The 20,812-nt window shown below is 40.2% G+C and overlaps 1 protein-coding gene across 6 annotated transcripts in view; it reads left to right on the top strand.

The window, feature by feature from the left end:
• The window catches only part of LOC123760074 (serine/threonine-protein kinase VRK1), a 112,049-nt gene that overhangs the window by 57,630 nt on the left and 33,607 nt on the right, over positions 1-20,812 (top strand). The window contains exon 1 of one of the 6 annotated variants that reach the window (XM_045745526.2): positions 8,970-9,107. The exons of 4 other annotated variants lie outside the window; for them this stretch is intronic. The gene's annotated coding sequence lies outside the window, so the exon portion shown is untranslated. Of the gene's footprint in view, positions 1-8,969; positions 9,248-20,812 lie in introns of those variants that run through there. One more of the 6 variants, XM_045745530.2, reaches the window with a different exon arrangement.

The raw sequence follows: 20,812 nt of genomic DNA, 5'->3' as shown, positions 1-20,812 counted from the left end.
CCCAGACCCCCATCAAGCAGATAGCCTCAGCTACTCTATCCTTCAGGGCTGTATTTTATGATATCAAATGAACTTACTTGAACCTTTATATATATATATATATATATATATATATATATATATATATATATATATATATATATATATATATATTATAATATGTCGTACCTAGTAGCCAGAACGCACTTCTCGGCCTACTATGCTGGGCCCGATTTGCCTAATAAGTCAAGTTTTCCTGAATTATTATATTTTCTCTAATTTTTTTCTTATGAAGTGATAAAGCTACTCATTTCATTATGTATGAGGTCATTTTTTTTTTAATTGGAGATAAAATTAACGTAGATATATGACCGAACCTAACCAACCCTACCTAACCTAACCTAACCTATCTTTATAGGTTAGGTTAGGTAGCCGAAAAAGTTAGGTTAGGTTAGGTAGCCGAAAAACAATTAATTCATGAAAACCTGACTTATTAGGCAAATCGGGCCTTGCATATTAGGCTGAGAAGTGCGTTCTGGCTACTAGGTACGACATATATATATATTATATATATATATATATATATATATATATATATATATATATATATATATATATATATATATATATATATATATATATATATATATATATATATATATATAATACACACACACACACACACACACACACACTGAATATTGGATAACAACGTAAACTCATATTCGCTGCCATAGCGAGTGAATTACACATATAAGGCGTTGCTATTCATGTAACGGGAGGGAGGGAGGAATGAAATTAATAGTATTACAAGGTGGTGTTGGTGGGAGGGAAGCACTACCCACTACGCCATGTCAAGGTCGTGTGTAATAGGCGGCGGCGGACTCTAACACACGGTTCCCTCCAACTCTGAATGCTGACCATTGCGTGTGGCCTGGACCTCCCCTCTACTGTTTCTTTCTCCCCTAACTACTTCTTGCATGGCTTACTCGCTGGTATTAACCACGAATCATTCTATTAACATTGAACTAAGGTTCATAGCACTGATGTTGTTCTAGTCACTGATGAGCTACAGAGTGCAGGGATTAGTCAACTAGCTTGCACTTAAAAATTTCGGTTGAGTGAATAAGTTACAAAGCTCCAAGTACCTAGTACCATTTGGTAAAAAATGGGGGAGCGTCGCTCATCCTGTGAGTGAACATAGCAGCGTGTACAACACTCTCCAATAGGAAGAAAGCCCCCCCTGGGTTGTTCATCGTGTCACTTGTGTCCAGACGCAGCTGGGACTAGTTCATTTATCGAATATGAACATATCGTCAAACAAGATAATTAATTTACTAACCCTCAAACTCACTTTGCTGGTATGTTCACTTGCAGGATGGGTGACGTTGCCCGATTCTGTCACCAAGGCGGCATGTTCACTCACAGGAATTGAGTTAGGAAAATACCATTTGTCAAATACAGATACTGTTGTTAAAAGATTTCCTCATTTTGCACCCGCAAGATAACGTAAGATTTTTAGGGTTTACAAATGTTACTCTTCGTGTTTGAGGAGCTGTTCACTTAAGACAGTTAAGCAAGTCCCAGCTGTGTTCGGGTACAAATGAGAAGATAAACAACCCAGCGGGTTTTCTTCCTATTAGGGGTGTTGTACATGCTGTTATGGCGGTGTCAACTTACAGGATGAGTGCCGCTGCCCAATAAACTCGCCCCTCAGGGCAAAATAAAAAAAAATAGGATGAGGGTCGCTGCCTAATACTGTCACCATGACGGCATGTTCACTCACAGGATGGGTGACGCTGCCCAATACTTTCTGTTGAGGTATGTTCACTTGGAATCACGCGGCTGAGTGGACGGCTCTCTAGGGTCGTAGTTCTAAGGGCCCGGGTTTGATCCCCGCCAGAGGCAGAAACACATGGGTAGTTTCTTTCACGCTGGTGCTCCTGTTCACCTAGCAGTAAATAGGTACCTGAGAGTTAGATAGCTGCTACGGGCTGCTTCCTGAGGATGTGTTTGTGCGTGTTTGAGATAAATATATGTAGTAGATATAGATGAAAAATAAATTGGTTTGAAAGGCGGGGTCCAAGAGCTAATAGCTCGGTTCTGCAAATACAAATAGTAAAAATACTCGCAGGATGAGTGACGCTGGACTTATTAGGCGCTGCCCAATACTGTCACTATGGAGGTATGTTCACTCACAATATGAGTGACTTCGAGTTGAATTAAAAACAACAATTCTGAACGTTTGTCTTTTGCAACCATTTCAACATTTCTGACGGACAAGCAGAAAGACTAGTCCAGCACATGTTTACTGGAATTTAACTAATAAACAAGAGTTTAACTCTAGTGTAAAAATAACGAAGCCGATTCCTGGGGAGAAATTTATTAAATTTTAAAAGATTTAGCAGCAGTTGGAGGATGGAGGACCAGGGGGACAGTGAAGAGGAGGAAAGAGAAGCTTGTGTGGCCGACCTTGAGCTAGTCTTGTCTGCCGCCACTGTCCCCCCCTCCCCTCCTCATAATACCCCACCACTCGGGCACTACCTCCCTGGCCCACCAACCCACCTTCCCTCACCCTCAACATTTAAACACTTGAGCTCATGATACATTATACCATCAAGCTGCACCATCACGTTCACTCTCGAGAACAGAATGGAATTGCAAACCTTTTATTTATAGAAATTTAAAGTGTGATTTGGTCAATTTAAAATATTTAATGTGTTGTCGTAGACAAATATAAGACATACACACACAGAGTAATCACACTAACGTGATGTATCAAGGAGAAAATCCGTAGGAGCCGTGATGAGGATTCGAACCTATGCTGTGGGTAGTCCCACGCACACATCTCAGATTGTTGTTTTAGATTCAGTTATTCTGAACAAATGTTGCAAGTAGCACGGGCTATGATGAGCCCGTGGGGCACTTACTGGCACAGGAGCGGGGCTGTCCTAGACATGCGTGGCGTGTGCGTGGGGTCTGTGAATCCTTATCACCATTCCTACGGATTTTCTCATTGATACATCAGGTTAGTGTGATTACTGTTTATTTTTGTTATTATTTTCTACCATAGACGTAGCCACACATCTACAATTCTAACCAGCATATATACACCCTCCGCCGTCCTCCATGGACAGGGTCAGAGATCTGTTAAACATATAGCTCAGTGATTTATTGAACAATCTGTGGTTGCTTGTAGTGCTTTTAACATGCTAAATTAACCTACTCTCTCTGTATTGAAAGAGGAGCTTCAAAGGTAGAACATTCCTAGATGACAGCCAGAGTACACGGGGGGATTGTGTGAAAATCCAGGTGCGACTTCAGTGGAAACCTCAGGAAATCCTTGTGTCTTCAGTTGTACCCCAGGTTGTAATCCTTTTGACCATGTGGTGGTTTGATTGTCTGGGGCGTGTTCGTGGGACTACCCACCGCATAGGTTCGAATCCTCTCACGGCTCCTACGGATTTTCTCATAAAAGAAATGTAAATATTTCAAAAACATTATAATTTTGTTTGCTTCAGAAAATGAAGAAGCGACGTTTCGGTCCGCCCTGGACTGTTAAGTCATTATCATGTATATGCAGGCGATGAGTCACAATAACGTAGCTTAATTACGTTGACCAGACCACACACTAGAAGGTGAAGGGACGACGACGTTTCGGTCCGTCCTGGACCATTCTCAAGTCGATTGTCGATCAAGTCACAATCGACTTGAATATGGTCCTGGACGGACCGAAACGTCGCCGTCCCTTCATCTTCTAGTGTGTGGTCCGGTCAACATTATCATGGACAGTAGTTAGGGGAAAATTGTTTGGGTATTGAACTGCAACAAACGACAAACATGATCTTGTCGACAAAAGCAATTGGTTGATACACAAGCAGTCTTCTCTAACTGATGTTTCTGCCCATCCTCTTGTCAAGATAGTACTTATAGTAAAGACGTGTATCACCGTACGTATAGTAACGTAATGGACAATTAGAAAATAGAATTTGCTACTACTGAATTTGGACTAACCGTAAAAGGTTTTGTATTGTATGTTGCTAATTTATTGTATTTGTTGTATATGTTGCTAATTTGTTGTACTTGTTGCTAATAAAACCTAACCTAATCATCCTTGGCATAATGCACATTATCTGAAGCCTAATATAGTACACATATGCGCTATACTAGGCCTAGGAATATTTGAGTTTGTTTTTTTAGCTTTATTTTTTCCCGGACTTTAACGTCAATAGTACCCAGTTTTACTATATAATTGTCCATTACGTCAATATGTGTACGATGGTTCACATAGTTGCAAAGAGTACTATCTAAACATGAGGATGGGTTGCAAGTTTGTATGGTGAGGATTTTGCCCGCGTAGGGTGGAACACACACACACACACATTAACCTTCTGCAGAAAACCAAAGAAAGGAGGAAAGCTTCAAAGCATTTCATCGAAGGCATTACTGTGAAGGAGTTTGGTAGCTATAATATTTGTGGAAATTTGTTAAACTTTAAGTAATCAATGCTGGCTTTCTGGCGGCGCCTCGCCCCGTGCACCATACTCTGGGCTGGCGGCGCCTCGCCCCGTGCACCATACTCTGGGCTGGCGGCGCCTCGCCCCGTGCACCATACTCTGGGCTGGCAGCGCCTCGCCCCGTGCACCATACTCTGGGCTGGCGGCGCCTCGCCCCGTGCACCATACTCTGGGCTGGCCAATTCCTGCAAGAGTTCCTATAGCAAGGAGCTGCAGGCCTCCATAGCCATCACAACTCTTCTGATTAGTCCGTTCTTTCAGCAGTATTTCTTTATTTGTTGATAGAAGAGACTTAGGCCTCTGATGCCCGGTGTTATCCGACTGTGTTGACACCTCTGCTCCTCACTCAGATTATTCTACTCTTGCCACTATATCTCTCATGTCCGTGTGCGCACAACATAAATGAAGACCTATGTTTGTAACGTGGTGGAGGTGGAGTCCCTCGATTGTGTCAAGGTTTGACACAATCGTGGGTTTGACATGTTTGAGTGGGATTGGGTGATATAGATAGGAGCTGTCTCGTATGGGCCAATAGGCTTTCTGCAGTTACCTTGTTCTTATGTTATGTTCTTATGTATCACTAAACATCAGCCCATCCTACTAAATTGAAAGTACTTAGAGTACAACTCGTCTTCCTGTTTAGATAGTACTTTTTGTAACTATTTTTTGTCCCCTTTGCTCCCCTTGCCACTTCAGGGGGGAAAAGGGTGTTGATCTGTCTATGGAGCCCAGCGACCCAGCCACAAGGCATGGGCCGCATAGGCCCCGCAGCCGTAACCCTAAAAAACACATTACAACTAAAACAAACTAAAATTCATGCTGTGCCCTACAGTGTACAAAACAAACAGAAAAATAAATATACATGGAGATAAATAAAAAAGGGATGTACATTAAAATATAATTTGAAACAAAATAAGAGGCATGCCACTAAATGAATGAATAACGTCTCCGACAGGAGACGATCACCTTTAATGTCATGCGTGCATGGAAAAAATATATATCACGGGGAGGACATGCCTGGCTTGAACGAGTAAAGTCCCCGGAGTGGCAAGGAACATGCACGCATGTGTCCCTCCAGCCGTAGCTTATCCTCTCACGGGTTCGGTCAAGCCACTCGCCATCTCCAAAATCGGCCACTGAGGAAGTGGTACCCCAAGGTGACGTCCGGTAACCTTAGCCGGAATCCACTGACCCTAGTCGCTTCTGGGTGTCGGGGCACAAAGGAAGTCCACCCGTGCCCATGTCCAGGGGTGATCATTATCAACCCCTTCCCGTGCTCTTGGACCACATACGATAACTCGAGTACGTCCAGGTTAGGGCTTTGACGGAGCAGATCTCCAAATCTCCGTTGGTCAAGCCCAACCTCTTAAGAACATGGGCACTCTCATTGCTGAACCCGCCTCTCCAATTCAAGGTAATTGAGGAGGCAGAAACTGCATTAGCACCGGTGTAATCTCTGACCCACTGAAGGATCTCGGGGGTGCCGTACCGGTCACATTTGCTCTGGTGTGGCCGGGAGAGTGGAAAGCCGTCAACCGAGACCTGGGTGTCTAGAATTACGGCCTCGCCACTTTTGCAAGCAATGATGTCTGGCTTGCAAAAGGTCCCACCATCGGGTATCCGCACCTCCGTCACCACCTCATACCCTCGCTGTCTCAGACGACCAGCTACGAACCGGGTGATATCGGTTCGTAGGCTACCTGCATAGCTAACGGGAATCAATGACCCCGCGGCTTGGTCTCCAATCATACCTCCCGGTTAGTCCTCTAGTCAACCAGGCTGTTTGACGCGGCTACTCGCAGCCTGCCGTATGGATCACAGCCTGGTTGATCAGGTATTCTTTGGAGGTGTTTGTCGAGGTCTCTTGACCACTGTGAGGGGTCGGAAAGGTATGCCTCTTTATTGAAGCGTGTTGAACACTCTCGGGCCTTTGATGTTGTTAGTTTTCTCTCAGAGTACCTATTGCACCTGTTTTTCACCGGGGGTATTTTGCACATTCTGCCATGCCTTCTGGTCTTGTGTGGTGTAATGTCTGTGTTCAGGTTTGGGACAGTCCTCCTAATATCTTCCAAGTGTAGATTATTATGCATCTCTCTCGCCTGCCCTCTTGAGAATACAGATTTAGAACTTTTAACCTGTCCCAGTAATTAAGATGACTTACAGAGGGAATTCTAGCGGTAAAGGATCTTTGCATGCTCTCTAGGTCTGCAATTTCTCCGGCTCTGATTGGGGCTGTTAGAGTGCAACAATATTCCACCCTAGAGAGCATTAGTGTTAAAAAGTGTCATCATTGGTATGGCATTCCCTGTTTGGAAGGTCCTTGTTATCGAACCTGTCATTTTTCTTGGAGTCGTGACAGCTACCTTGTCCCCTAACTCGCACCCCCTAAGCATACCCTTTATGGTGTTCTGTAAAGGTAAGGTCTTCTGACATGATTACTCCTAGATACTTTACATTGCTTTTTCGTTCTATACTGTCTATACTGTGAACTGATTCCGTTTTATATATGGTATCCGATTTAAAAGTTATTTTTTTTTCCATAGCACAAAAGAACATAAGAACAAAGGTAACTGCAGAAGGCCTATTGGCCCATACGAGGCAGCTCTTACTTATAACCACCCAATCCCACTCGTATACATGTCCAATCCACGTTTGAAACAATCGAGGGATCCCCACCTCCACCACGTTACGGCGTAATTGGTTCCACAAATCAACAACCCTGTTACCGAACCAGTATTTACCCAAGTCTTTCCTAAATCTAAACTTATCCAATTTATACCTATTGTTTCGTGTGTATACCCATAAGAGCTCGAACTTTTTATTAAACATCATATTGTTATCTCTGGCCCGTCGAAAGACCAGCTTTACATCCGATTGGAGGTTTGCCGTGTCCTCTATATTGTCTACTAACATGAAAAACTATGGTATTATGATGAGAAAAAGTATCGGAGCAGTACGGTACCTTGGGGGACTGAGCTTTTCACAGTAGATGATCCGGATTTTGCTGTGTTGACAATTACAATCTGCGTTCTGTTAAGAAGTTCAAGATCCATCTCCCTAGTTAGTCAGTTATTCCTTTTGCGCACGCATTTTGGTGATGTGGTGATTATTTTAGTATGTAGGTGAAGCATTTACAGTGTTGTGGTTCGAACAAAATTCGTCAGTGAAGCACTAGTTCCGGAAGTGTTCGAACGTCAACAGTTTTGAGTCGTGTGTAAACCGTTTTTCATTCATAAACGGGGTTTGGCGGGTGCATGGAATCACTTTTAGGTCTTTGTTTGGAGGACGGGCTACACTCAACTAATGACGTTCGAACACTACCGGAACAGGGGCTTCTGACGAATTTTGTTCGAGCCTCAACACGGTAAATGCTTCGCCCACATACTACAAATAATCAACAGAACCTAAACACCTAACCTAATCTAACCAAACCAGTGCCTAAATATGTACAATACGATAATATCTAATATTAATTTATATTTGAGAAAATCCCTGTTTTGAATGAACAGCATGTTAAAATTTATGAATGCGTCTTTGGGATCGGCCGCTGGATGACATGGACTTGGTCTAAGGACGGGTTGCCGACCTATAGAATTTTAACTGCTTGCCAGCAAGCTATTTCAGAAAGTAGTTCCATAATAATATAAAAAAAAATCCAGGTAGTATTACTAACAGGTGGTTGTCTGGTATACGAAGTTTTTGCTTAATGTAGCATTTTTATTATGCTATATTAGGGCTAAGATTGATTAGGTAGTTGCCTTTTTTCCTTCATTTTTATTTTCAATTGGAAATTAAAAAAAAAATACCCGGTACTAAATATGTGTTTTTTGTCTAAATATTTTAGGTTGATTTACTGTTGTACACTTGTTCATTACAGACAGAATTGTAACTATTTGTACCAGTTATGGAAAACACTACTGATCTGGAAAAAAAACATAAGCATATTTATTTAAAAACAAACAAAAGTTTTTTGCCCGAAACGCTGTGAGTATTAGTGGCTTTAGAGCTAGTACATACAATACCTATCTATAAATCCAACATTATATTTGTAACTCGTCTTGTAGACGAGTTACAAACCTGTTTATTTGTTTGTACCTGTTTATTCAGGTAACTTTTACCTGAATAAACATTTTGATTTTGAACAGTAACTGAATAACGGTTATGTAATTGTTAATAAACAGATACATTTAATATTATTTGTTGTATTCTTCTGTGGCTAAATGCTGTGTAAGTAGCCAGATTTATGAAAACATTGAAAGTTGAAATTAAAATTTTCGCATGCTGAATGTTAGTTGTGAAACGCGTTTGTTAGAGGCAAGTTAGATTATGTAAGCCTATAGTGTAAAATTATTTCCATGGGTTTATAAATGGCCAATATTGATGTGACTTGAGTAAAGGTTAGTGCGGATATGAAAGGGATTGGTAAAAGTAAGGGTGAGTGATGGTTGTGGAGGGTGGGGAGTGGAGGCGGGGGGAGCATGCGCACTCCAGCCCTCAGTCGTTCCCGCCATTATCGTGGGGTCTCCACGGGCGGGGGATGTTACCGTGTTATATCGCAGTAGGCACTGTTGTGCGAGTGTTGTGGCTTAGTGTGTATTGAGATACTATCAAGTAAGTGCATATCAATGGTATCGAGATATAAAGAGTGCATTAAAAGGTAGTTCCCAGTAAGATATTTGTTACAAGAGAATCTACCAGTTCCGGAACAGTGATGCGGCAAGTGTTTGCACGACCCTCCAGCTCCACCAGAGGTAAATGGCCGCTTTGAAGATATTACTGCCAGGGAAAACGCCCATAAAGAGCATTTTCGACTACGTACTGTGCTAAAGGAAGATAGAATAACTTGGGATATTGGTATGAGAAACGTGGTTGAGGAACAACAGGAGCAGGAGCAGCGTGCCCAAGTTGTGTGGCGGCGACGTTGCCACAGTGGCCAGGCGGCCGGCCTCCCTCCCAGAGCCTCAAATTATTCAAGGCCAAGCGTGTGTGTGATCTCCGGCACTCCCGTTGTCACGTATTCCAGCCCGCTACAAACATTTCCCTTCCAGTTATGGACGTATACAGTGTTAATGTACTTGCCATCTTACATTTTTAAGCATCAGGTACTTTGAATCTAGGGCTCTATATATGTGGAGACAGTCAATGTAATTGGTCAACATTCCTGCAATTTGAATATCGCTTTACCCCCTCTGGTGTCCTCAATACTGATCAGTGTTGCACACCAAGACTCTGCAAACAGTCTGCTATATTCGCACGACAACTATTTCTTTTGGTCTACGTTTTGGGGCATATTTTACAAATGTTTGACCAAGCAAGTTATTTAATTTACTTTTATTATCAGTAGGCTAGTTAGTATGATAATGCAGTGGTCTTTTTCCTCTGTTTGCCAAAGTACTGAAGAACTGTAGATCTTTATGAGCTTAACATTTGCCTTGCACGAAATGCTATGCGTACTAGCGGCTCTAGGTATTGAATGTATTAGCTTTATCTATAAATCCAACATTGTTTGTAAATCAACTATGTATGTACTTTCCTTATTAAAATTGACTACTTGGGATGATTAGTGTCAAATGTAATTAATTACCCATATATTGGATGTTAGGCGAGACTAGTTTAGGTTGGGTTAATATACAGGCAAGGCTAGTTTAGGTTGGGTTAATATACAGGCAGGGCTAGTTTAGGTTGGGTTAATATACAGGCAGGGCTAGTTTAGGTTGGGTTAATATACAGGCAGGGGCTAGTTTGTTGGGTTAATATACAGGCAGGGGCTAGTTTAGGTTGGGTTAATATACAAGGCTAGTTTAGGTTGGGTTAATATACAGGCAGGGCTAGTTTAGGTTGGGTTAATATACAGGCAGGGCTAGTTTAGGTTGGGTTAATATACAGGCAGGGCTAGTTTAGGTTGGGTTAATATACAGGCAGGGCTAGTTTAGGTTGGGTTAATATACAGGCAGGGCTAGTTTAGGTTGGGTTAATATACAGGCAGGGCTAGTTTAGGTTGGGTTAATATACAGGCAAGGCTAGTTTAGGTTGGGTTAATATACAGGCAAGGCTAGTTTAGGTTGGGTTAATATACAGGCAAGGCTAGTTTAGGTTGGGTTAATATACAGGCAAGGCTACCTGGTTGATGGGGTTCTGGGAGTTCTTCTACTCCCCAAGCCCGGCCCGAGGCCAGGCTCGACTTGTGAGAGTTTGGTCCACCAGGCTGTTGCTTGGAGCGGCCCGCAGGGCCACGTACCCACCACAGCCCGGCTGATCCGGAACTTCTCTTAGAAAACCGTCCAGTTTTCTCTTGAAGATGTCCACGGTTGGCTAGTTTAGGTTGGGTTAATATATAGGCAGGGCTAGTTTAGGTTGGGTTAATATACAGGCAGGGCTAGTTTAGGTTGGGTTAATATACAGGCAGGGCTAGTTTAGGTTGGGTTAATATACAGGCAGGGCTAGTTTAGGTTGGGTTAATATACAGGCAGGGCTAGTTTAGATTGGGTTAAGAGGCAGTTTTATTTCCATCAGTAAGCAACTTGTTGGCTGGTAGTGCTTCTGTGTATTGGGTCATCTAAATTCTCATTAAGGGTTCCGATATATACTGTACTAATTTAAGTTATACGTGTTTATACATAGCCAAATATGGTTTAATGATTTTGCAACAATTTTGCACAAAAAATTAATTTGACTTTGTAACACACTGGTCTACAAGTCTGCAAAATTTTTATATATACTGTATATATATATACACTGTATATGCAAGAGTTCTTACATTTTGTTTAACCACTAGCATGCATAGCATTTCAGGCAGGTTCTTAATCCTAATACATACAATGTTATGCAGTGTCGTCATGCTGTCTATTTAACTTGTGCAGTCACACAAAACTGGCCTTAAAATTTTCACTGTTAATAGTTAATGCCATTCTTTGCTAGACTGGAACCTTTCACCACTAATGGTTAATTCTAAATTAGTGTTCTGTGGTGCAACTTGTACATATTATCTAAATCATCATGTTTAAAAGCTTTCAATGTTTGTCATTTACTTTCTACTGTTCTCCATTTCTATCTGATCTATACATGATCTGCACAAACTATATGATCAGCTTCCTCTGCTTCCCCCCCCCCCCAAATAATATTAGTGCAAATACAAATTGGTCACTTACCACCAAAGTGACCAATTGAGGGATCAAAGAGCCAAAACTCAACCCCCCGCAAGCACAAATAGGTGAGTACACTCACATTTTTCTATTTACTCTGGCTAGTTATACTGTACATGTTAAGGAAGTCTCTGGCTAGTTACACTATACATGTTAAGGAAGTTCCTCCATCTTATCCCAGCTCTTTGTCCTCTTATCCCTTCTAAGTGCTTTATAGTCATACTGGCTTAGTGTGCTCTCCTTATAATTACCTTGCCTTCATTTTCATACTATTGGGCAAAACTTTTAGGATAATGGGCCATCCTGGGGATAACGGGCATCTCAATGTTCAGCAGTTGGGAAGTACATACTGGGAAGATGGGACACCATTAGTATAGTTGCCATCCTTTAACTACGCTTGGGTAATTACATTATAATTATAGTTTTTTTTGGGGGGGAACTTTATTGCTGATAAAATTTGATATTACAGGACATGATAGGAGCAGTATTTGAGTTTGATTTTTTTTCTTCCTGTGCATGCAGATACAGTACTGTACTCAAACTGTACATGCAGTTTTGCAACTTATGTATCTGAAACCATTAACTGTTGACCCTTGGATTGCTAAAGTGTTACATCAGGCATTATCTGTACAAAATCTGAAAAATTGAATTAGTGGCAAGATTTGCCTTCTGTATTGTTAAAAACTACTGTGTGTTTTTTAACAAAGTGTGCCAAAACTGAGACACTTTTAAAGACACCAGATGTTTATTGGTCTCAAATACTGATTGGGAACACTGTTCCAGTGGGAGCTTCAAAGGTTGCAAAGTTCCTAAAACATCCTAAGATTATAGGCATACCATGGGTCGGAAATCTTTAAGATGGTATGCATATTTCAAGGGTTAAGATAGCATGGCGTTTGTCATGTCAATAACTTTTCGGTTAAGAAATAATTTTGGCATCTGATAAACAAATTATGCAGATTTTGTGACAGGTCACCAGATACCTTTTGTAGGTGCTCAAATGTCATCAAACGGTTTAAGGAAAGTACATCTGAAACCCAAAGGGAACAAATTGAATTAACTCTACAAACTTGACAGTAAAGAATAACTGATTTTCATGACAGCATTGTGGAAATACTGTACATGAATTAATGATATGGTTATTTTAGCACGTTTCTTTAAAATGTTTAAAGGTTTGAGTGTTAGACTAGTTTATGCCATGTTTTATTTTATTTCCCTGCTGCTATATTTGTTTGTTTCCACTGCTGGATGCTGGTGGCCTTACCCTAATAGAAAATATTTAAGTTAGATGTACATCTAATAGGGAGGTCTCAAAGATGTGGTTGCATTAAATGTACCATATAGGCTTTAGAGTACAATGTTTTATTTTTATTGTACACCGATATAATTTGTCATCTCTATTCATTTACATAGGCTTATTAAAAGGCATATTATTTAAATTGTTTGACTTTGTAAGATTAATACAGTGTATAAACAAAATATTTATAAATATAAAACATACATAAACTATAGGCCAGTCGGAGAGCAATGCTCGGAGATTACTCTGCAGTGTACGACTTCACCCGATATGCCACTTGGTTAGTACCAGGCTAGCACAGTCAGCATACAGCTAGTCTTTAGGCTGTAAACTGACTGAGTCTAACTTGTTAGGCTACCAGTCATATCTCTAGCATTGCACTCTTGATTAGCCAATACAAGATTCACTAATAAAAATATCCAATGGGCATAGACTGACACTGCTGGGGATCTTGTTAAATGATTAAGATAAAATTCTAATAGATTAAGTAGGTAGGCTAGGTTATCTTGAGATGATTTCGGGGCTTTAGTGTCCCCGCGGCCCGGTCCTCGACCAGGCCTCCACCCCCAGGAAGCAGCCCGTGACAGCTGACTAACACCCAGGTTCCTATTTTACTGCTAGGTAACAGGGGCATAGGGTGAAAGAAACTCTGCCCATTGTTTCTCGCCGGCGCCTGGGATCGAACCCAGGACCACAGGATCACAAGTCCCGCGTGCTGTCCGCTCGGCCGACCGGCTCCCTAGCATGGCGTTACACACACTTTACACACTTTAGATTTGGAAGCTTTTCCAACTGATGGGTTGCAATTTCTCTTGGACTTCAACTGCTGGTACTAGGCTACACTAGGTACAGTACTAGGTACGAATCAATCAATGACGCTTTTAAGTGTGCAAGCTTCATAAGGATTCTCCGGGTGCTGCATACTCTTCTCCATAGCTAAGGGTCCCCCAAGAAAGCAACTGGGGAAATGTATCCCCCCCTCATATATAATTTTAATGAATTTGGTATTTAAAAAATTCTTGTTGAGAATTTTCATAAAATGAGAACTTTATTTTTCCACTGACACTAATAATTTGCTTTAATGGATAGCAACGTAATTTTTGTTTTATGTTTTGGTAACCATACTTATGTTCTAATGCTAAATATAAAGTATATATCTTAACAAATTTACAGGGGTGATTGAGGTTGAGGCTTTGGGGCGAGTCCTCTTAATTAAAAATTGTCGTAATTTTATTTTAAAAGGTTGTTAAAGCCCTGTTAGCATGGTTAATATTAGTGTAATTCTTTTTATAATTGACTTTTTATATCCACTTTAGGTATCAATGTGTCTACTGGTCTGCCTGCTTGAAGTTCGTATAGTATCAATTCTGCATTAGTGTGCACTACCGCTGTACTTATCTGTAATGTTGCTCGGCAGTACAGTATTTGATATGTGTACTGTATATGCCTTGTTTCAACAGCAACTGTGCAGATATGTATGGAGATGTGCTAGCTGAAATATCTAGATAGGCTAATTCATATCATGATGCTTGCCATCATAATATGGCAAGAATAGAATGTCTCAATAGCATATGATCTTCGTGTGTATCATTGTAGAATATAGTTTGGCAGTATAGTTTACTGTTGAAAAATTTGTCAATATGGCATTTTAAATATGTGCAAAATATACACATTTATAACTCCAAACGTTTTGGGTTTATGAAAAATCCGTATGACGACATTGTAGAACACAGCTTTGCATACTGTGAAAATTGTTAAAATCGATCAGAAACTGGATTCTTAAAGCTGACTTGGAGTTGAAATTCCAGTTTGAGATAATTGAAGTTATCAACAATAAATACTGTAGTTTTAATTTATTAATTTACTTGTATGTAGGCGAGGAGTCACAATAATGTGACTGAAATGACTTGAAAATAGAACTTCACAATCGACTTGAGAATGGTCCAGAAAGGACCGAAAGTCGTCGTAGTCTTCACTTTCTAGTGTGGTTTGGTCAAAAATTTACTTGTATGTTTTAATGAACAATGCTTGGCATCAGTACTCAAATCTGAAAGTTGTAGGTCAATGTGTGTTGAAATGAAGTCAAGAAACACCCCCCCCCATCCCCCCTCCCCCCAAAAAAAACTGTATAGGGGATAATTATAATTATCCCTATACAGTTTGGGGATATAAATGTATGCTTTATATAAGTGATAAAGCCCAATCTGGTCCCCATTTGGCAAAACAACCTAATGAGAAAGAAAATAGTTTGGAATCTGAAAAAATTTGCCCCCAAAAATTGTAAAGTTCTGCCACCTGTGGCTGATTTACCTGTTCACTAATTTTGTCCCAACTTCACATACTTAGTGACTGTTATGTATTCTCCAAGATGTAGAAGCCACAACAAAATTAAATAAGAAGCAGGAGACACCCCCCTCCCCCCACACTCAAAAAAATTAAATTGGACATTCAAAATATTGGCATTGGAAATTGTATTTATATGATACTGTATATAATAAAAGATGGCAATATAACATAATCATTATTATTTGTGTGAAATTTTGCCCTTCGGGTGGCAATCCTAGAAGGCACCAGATGCACATCCACTTTGTGGACCCTCCTTACTATTCTTTCTTCATTGTGCATTGGACAGGTGCTTGCAGGTACTCTTTATCACTGCATTACTTACTAACTAGGTTTTACTAACTAGGTGTTATTGTTGTATAATTGGTACTGGTTGCAAACGTTTTTTTAAATTCCTCTAAAATCCATTTCTTAACATAGGATGAAATTTTCACGACGCTGATGCCAAATAATGTTAGATTTGTTTAAGATTTTATACTAAATTTTATGTGTGGATGAATTTTTTTTCATTTCACGTCTACTTAAAATACACTAGGGGCTGAATTAATTCATTAATATTTAATTTTAAAGCTGTAATTAAAATGGGTTAATTCTGTTAATGTCTGTCTATGTCCTGTGCTGTTTTATGGCTTAAAAAGTACAGCACACTAATTACATAAGTAAACTTTCCCAATTATAAATGTACACTTCCTGTGTTATCATCTGATGTTTCACTAATCGTTTTATCACACGTTTCTCTTTATTTACATCCACAGAGCTTTTATGTCTATATTTGCATTATGCATGTCAAATCCAGACAATAATTTTTCAAATCTTACGATGACCACATTCTCTTGGTAACGTTTGACAATAACCACATTTGTACCATGAAATGGTAGCATGATTTTTCCATGGGTCAAGGTAAACTCCATTACATCCACATTAGACCTATTACGTATATCCATATTTGCATCCTACATGTAAAACCCAGACAATAATGTTTTAAGTCTTCATATAACCGCATTACCCTGTAAATCAACAATTGATAACCGCTGTCTAAGAGTTAATGGAAAACATTAAAATTATAATTCCAACTGATGCAATTGAATGCACTAATCTTCAGTGTGATTTGCATCAATAACTTTTTACAGCTGTCATATCAGTGCTAGTTATTTATCTAGGGCTGGGGAAAAGAGTAGCCCGCCTAGAACAAATATAGTACAGTGGCGCCTCGATTAGCGAGTTTAATCCGTTCTGGCACCGAGCTCGTTATGTGGAAAACGCGTCTTAAGAAACAAATTTCCCCATTTAAAATAAAGGAAGTAAATTTAATCTGTTCTACTCCCAAAAACATCCATACTTGTATGATATTTTATAATGTAAATATAATACTGCACATGTAATTATAAATGTTTTGTTGTACTGTTTTCATGTTTACATTACCTTATGAAGAATCATTGCTGGCTTGAGGGAGACGATGGGGAGGTGGGAAGGAGGAGAGGGGTTATGGTGTGGAAGGAGAATCCACCTCTTAGTCAGGCAGGCTCTCTCTTCTTGGGAATTTCACCCCACTGGGACCGGGTTGTGGTTCACTATCACTGGCTCTTCTTTTCTCTACTTTTGCAAAGAACGTATCATTGACAATTGCTTTTGTCTTTGTTTTAGGATGTTCCTAAAACGAGACAGCAAATTGTCATTAAACATGTTTACACACCAGGTTGTCACTGCTTTATCAGGGCAGCAGCTTTTCCAAGAATGCGGTCACCTTTTCAAACATTCCCAACACTTCCCTGATCTCACTGGAAGAGGCAGCATCCTCCCTTACCTCCTCCTCCCCTTACTAATGGTGCAAATTGTTGATGAAGACCTGCCATACTCCCTGGTGAGATCAGTCACACAGACACCACGCTCATACTTTGTCATAATTTCCTTCTTCAAATCCACAGTAATTGTGTCTTTCTTTCTCTTGACAACACTATCTTTAGCAAGCAGCTTCTTTGGCGACATCGTGCGTTACAAATTATAGTCACAAAACTACAAAAAAAAAAAAAAGTGCAAATAAATGCAGAGGGATGCTTGTCGTGCGCTATACAATAACAACACTGGCGTCGGAGACGTCTGAGAATTTGCGAGAACCCGTGAGACACTTGGAAGTACCATGTGGTTTTGCTCGTTAATAGAGGTGAAGCTCGTCAATAGAGACAAATTTGCTGCGAGTGGCTCGCTCGTTACTCGAAATGCTCGTATATAGAGCCGCTCGTTAATCGAGGTGCTACTGTATATCTCTTCTATTTATTTTCCCAAAATGCTGTGTATAGCATAATAAATACTGGCTCTATCTAGAAATCCAACATGGTTTGTAACTCATTTTGTATTTGTACTTTTACACAAGCAACACTTAGTGGGCCAGCCAAAGGCTTAGGGCCCGTGCAGGAATATCCCTGCAAAAAAAAAAAAAAAGAGTAATCACTAACGTGACAGCATCAATGAGAAAATCCATCAGAGCCGTGATGAGGGTTCGAGCCTCCATGGTGGGTGTTCCCATGCACACGCTCTAGCGAGTAGACCATGAAATAGTAATAAGGATTGCAACCTGGGGGATTGTGTGAAAATGCTGTTCTGTCTTCAGCAGGAAATCCTTGTGTGTGCAGTAGAACTCCAGGTTGCAATCCTTATTACCATGTTGTGGTCTAGTCGCTGTAGTGTTGGAACACCCACCACACGAGTTCGAACCCTCATCACTGCTGCTACAGATTTTGTCATTAACATTATCATTATCATTATTATTTATTATTATTATTATTATTATTATTATTATTATTATTATTATTATTATTATTATTATTATTATTATTATTATTATTATTATTATTATTATAATAATAGATAAGAGGAAGGCTTGCATGGAATCATCACATTTGGGGAATATCAAAATCTATCTTTTTGGCACAATCTATGGAAAGATGCAGGGGTATCCCAGAAATGGCAGGTTTCATCCGATCAGCCATAGCAGACAAATTTGGTTGCCTTAGAAATCATCTGGAAATGTTGCCCAGTCATTCTGGTGACCATGTACAATGTACAATGCAACCTTCATTCAGCAAACTATATGGGATCAGGCCAGCTTTTATTGCATCCAGAGATTTGTTGCATCTGCAGAAACGTTTACAAATGTGATCAGAGCCATATTAAAAGAATTGCCATTAATTTCCAGAACTTCCCCACAATTTGTGAATTTCACAGCCAAATTTTTAATCTTAATCCATCATATGGCCAACTACAAAGAGGACCTGACTAAAGATTATTTCACCTCTATTGCCCGGTATTTTTCAGAATTCAGCCCATTAAAAAAAAGGGGGGGGGGCTATTGACTTTCCCAAAAGGTCTGAGAACTGACCCTGCATCCTAAGCATATCTGCACATCATGCACTTAACTGAGCACTTGTTTAGCAAAGTGGTAGCATAAAATTTGTCCTACAAAATTTTTGTTGCAACCAAAGCTCTGCTAAATTGGCTTCACCCTATTTTGTTTTGCTTTGCATTGGTATGGATATGGTAGATAATAAGATAGTTGTTCTACATGTTTATACCACTTAATGTGGGAAAGGGATAATTACCCATTTGTTTGAAAACTGGCTTCTATTGAAACTTAGGACATGTATGAATATAATTTCAGGTAGGGTGAGGAAAAATATCTTTAATTAATGCCTCAGAGATTTTGCCGTAGTGGTCAAGTAGCTGTAAGGGGCATGATCTTCCTGCTCTAAATCCATGTTGGCCTGGGTTGTGGAGGTCATTGGTCTCCACAAAACTGGTGACCCGACTCATGATCCCTCTCAAATACCAATACTGTATATGCTATTGTGATAGCAGAGTCATAGACACGATTTCAGTTGCCACTTGTTTGATGGAAATTTTTTACCGTTTTGGAAATTTTTTAACACATTTCAATATTTTTTTTCTCCCTTCCTATTTATGCTATGATGCTGAGATTTGGACCAGATGAAACCCTTTTCATATACAACTCCTCAAAAAAGTTTGATTGAAATTGAACTAGTTTTAATTTATTGCATATTTTTGGACTAATGCCCCCCTTAAGGAGCTCTGAGCATAGACATAGATGATTTGTTCTGGCCAGTACTGATTGTTGTATTGTTGTTGCATGTCATAATTGTAGCTCTGTTGTGGGGTGTAATTGTATCTGATTTTTGTATGCAAGTGGGTGTTTCATCCAGTTCCATACATTCTCTCTGTTCCACCTTTTGAAACCTCTTTCGTCGGGGTATAAACAATTATTTGACTTTCCTCTGCAGAACACACACAAACTACAAGCCGATATTATTAAAGTCTTCGATTGGGCAATGGAAAATAGGATGTGTAATGGTGATAAGTTCCAGGTACTTGGGTATGGTGGAAATGAGAACTTAAACGGAATATAAGATACAGAACACAGACTTGATCATAGAAGGAAAGCAATATGTGAAAATCTGGGAATTATGATGTCTGGTGACCTGACATTTAGTGAACATAACTGAGCAATTGTAGTGGCAGCCAGAAAAATGATAGGATAGGATAGGATGGATCCAGAGATCCCACAACAATGCTAATACAGTACTATTTAGATCACTGGTGGTGTCTAATCTTGAGTACTGCTCAGTACCTGCTTTCCCTCTCGGAGCAGGAGAGATCTGATTTAGAGATTTAGGGGGCCTGACAGCCGAGTGGTCAGTGCTCGGGATTCATAGTCCTAAGGTTCCAGGTTTGATCCCCAGTAGAGGCAGAAACAAATGGGCAGATTTTTTCATCCTGATGCTCCTGTTCACTTAGCAGCAAATAGGTACCTGGTAGCTACAGCTATGGGCTGCTTCCTTGGGGGGGGGGGGGGGAGGGGAACAAAAAGGAGGCCTGGTTGAGGACTGGGCCGTAGGGGTGCAAAGCCCCAAAATCATCTCAAGATACTGTAACATCAAAAGGGAATACAGAGAACCTATATGGCATGCATTGACATGATAAAACACCTAAATTATTCGGATCGCCTCAAGCTCTCAAAATGTACTCTGGAAAGGAGATAAGAGAGGTATCAAGTAATGTATACTATACAGTACATGGAAAGCACTGGAAGGCCAGGTTCCAAATTTGCACAGTAGAATAAGAACATACTGTAGCGAAAGATATGGAAGATAATGTAAAATAGAACCAGTGAGGATACCTGCATGATGGGGTTCTGAGAGTTCTCATCTCCAAGCCTGGCCCAAGGCCAGGCTTGACTAGTGAGAGTTTGGTCCACTAGACTGTTGCTTGGAGTGGCCCACAGGCCTACATATCCACCACAGCCTGGTTGGTCCGGTATTCTGCATTTTCTTCCAAATCGTTCACTCCAGTATGTTATTTTATTGTGTTGATTTGGGACCTGGCCCTTCAGTATTTTCCATGTGTATATTATAGTGGTACCTCGGTTTAAGAGTTAAATCCGTTCCTGGAGACAGCTCGTATTCTGAAAACTCGTAATCCGAAGCTAATTTCCCCATAAGAAATAATGGGAAATAATTAATCCG

The sequence above is a fragment of the Procambarus clarkii genome, chromosome 16 (genome assembly GCF_040958095.1).
Source record: "Procambarus clarkii isolate CNS0578487 chromosome 16, FALCON_Pclarkii_2.0, whole genome shotgun sequence".
NCBI lineage: Eukaryota > Metazoa > Arthropoda > Malacostraca > Decapoda > Cambaridae > Procambarus > Procambarus clarkii.
The sequence above is the reverse complement of the archived record's forward strand: the minus strand, read 5'-3'. Positions and strand labels throughout refer to the sequence as shown.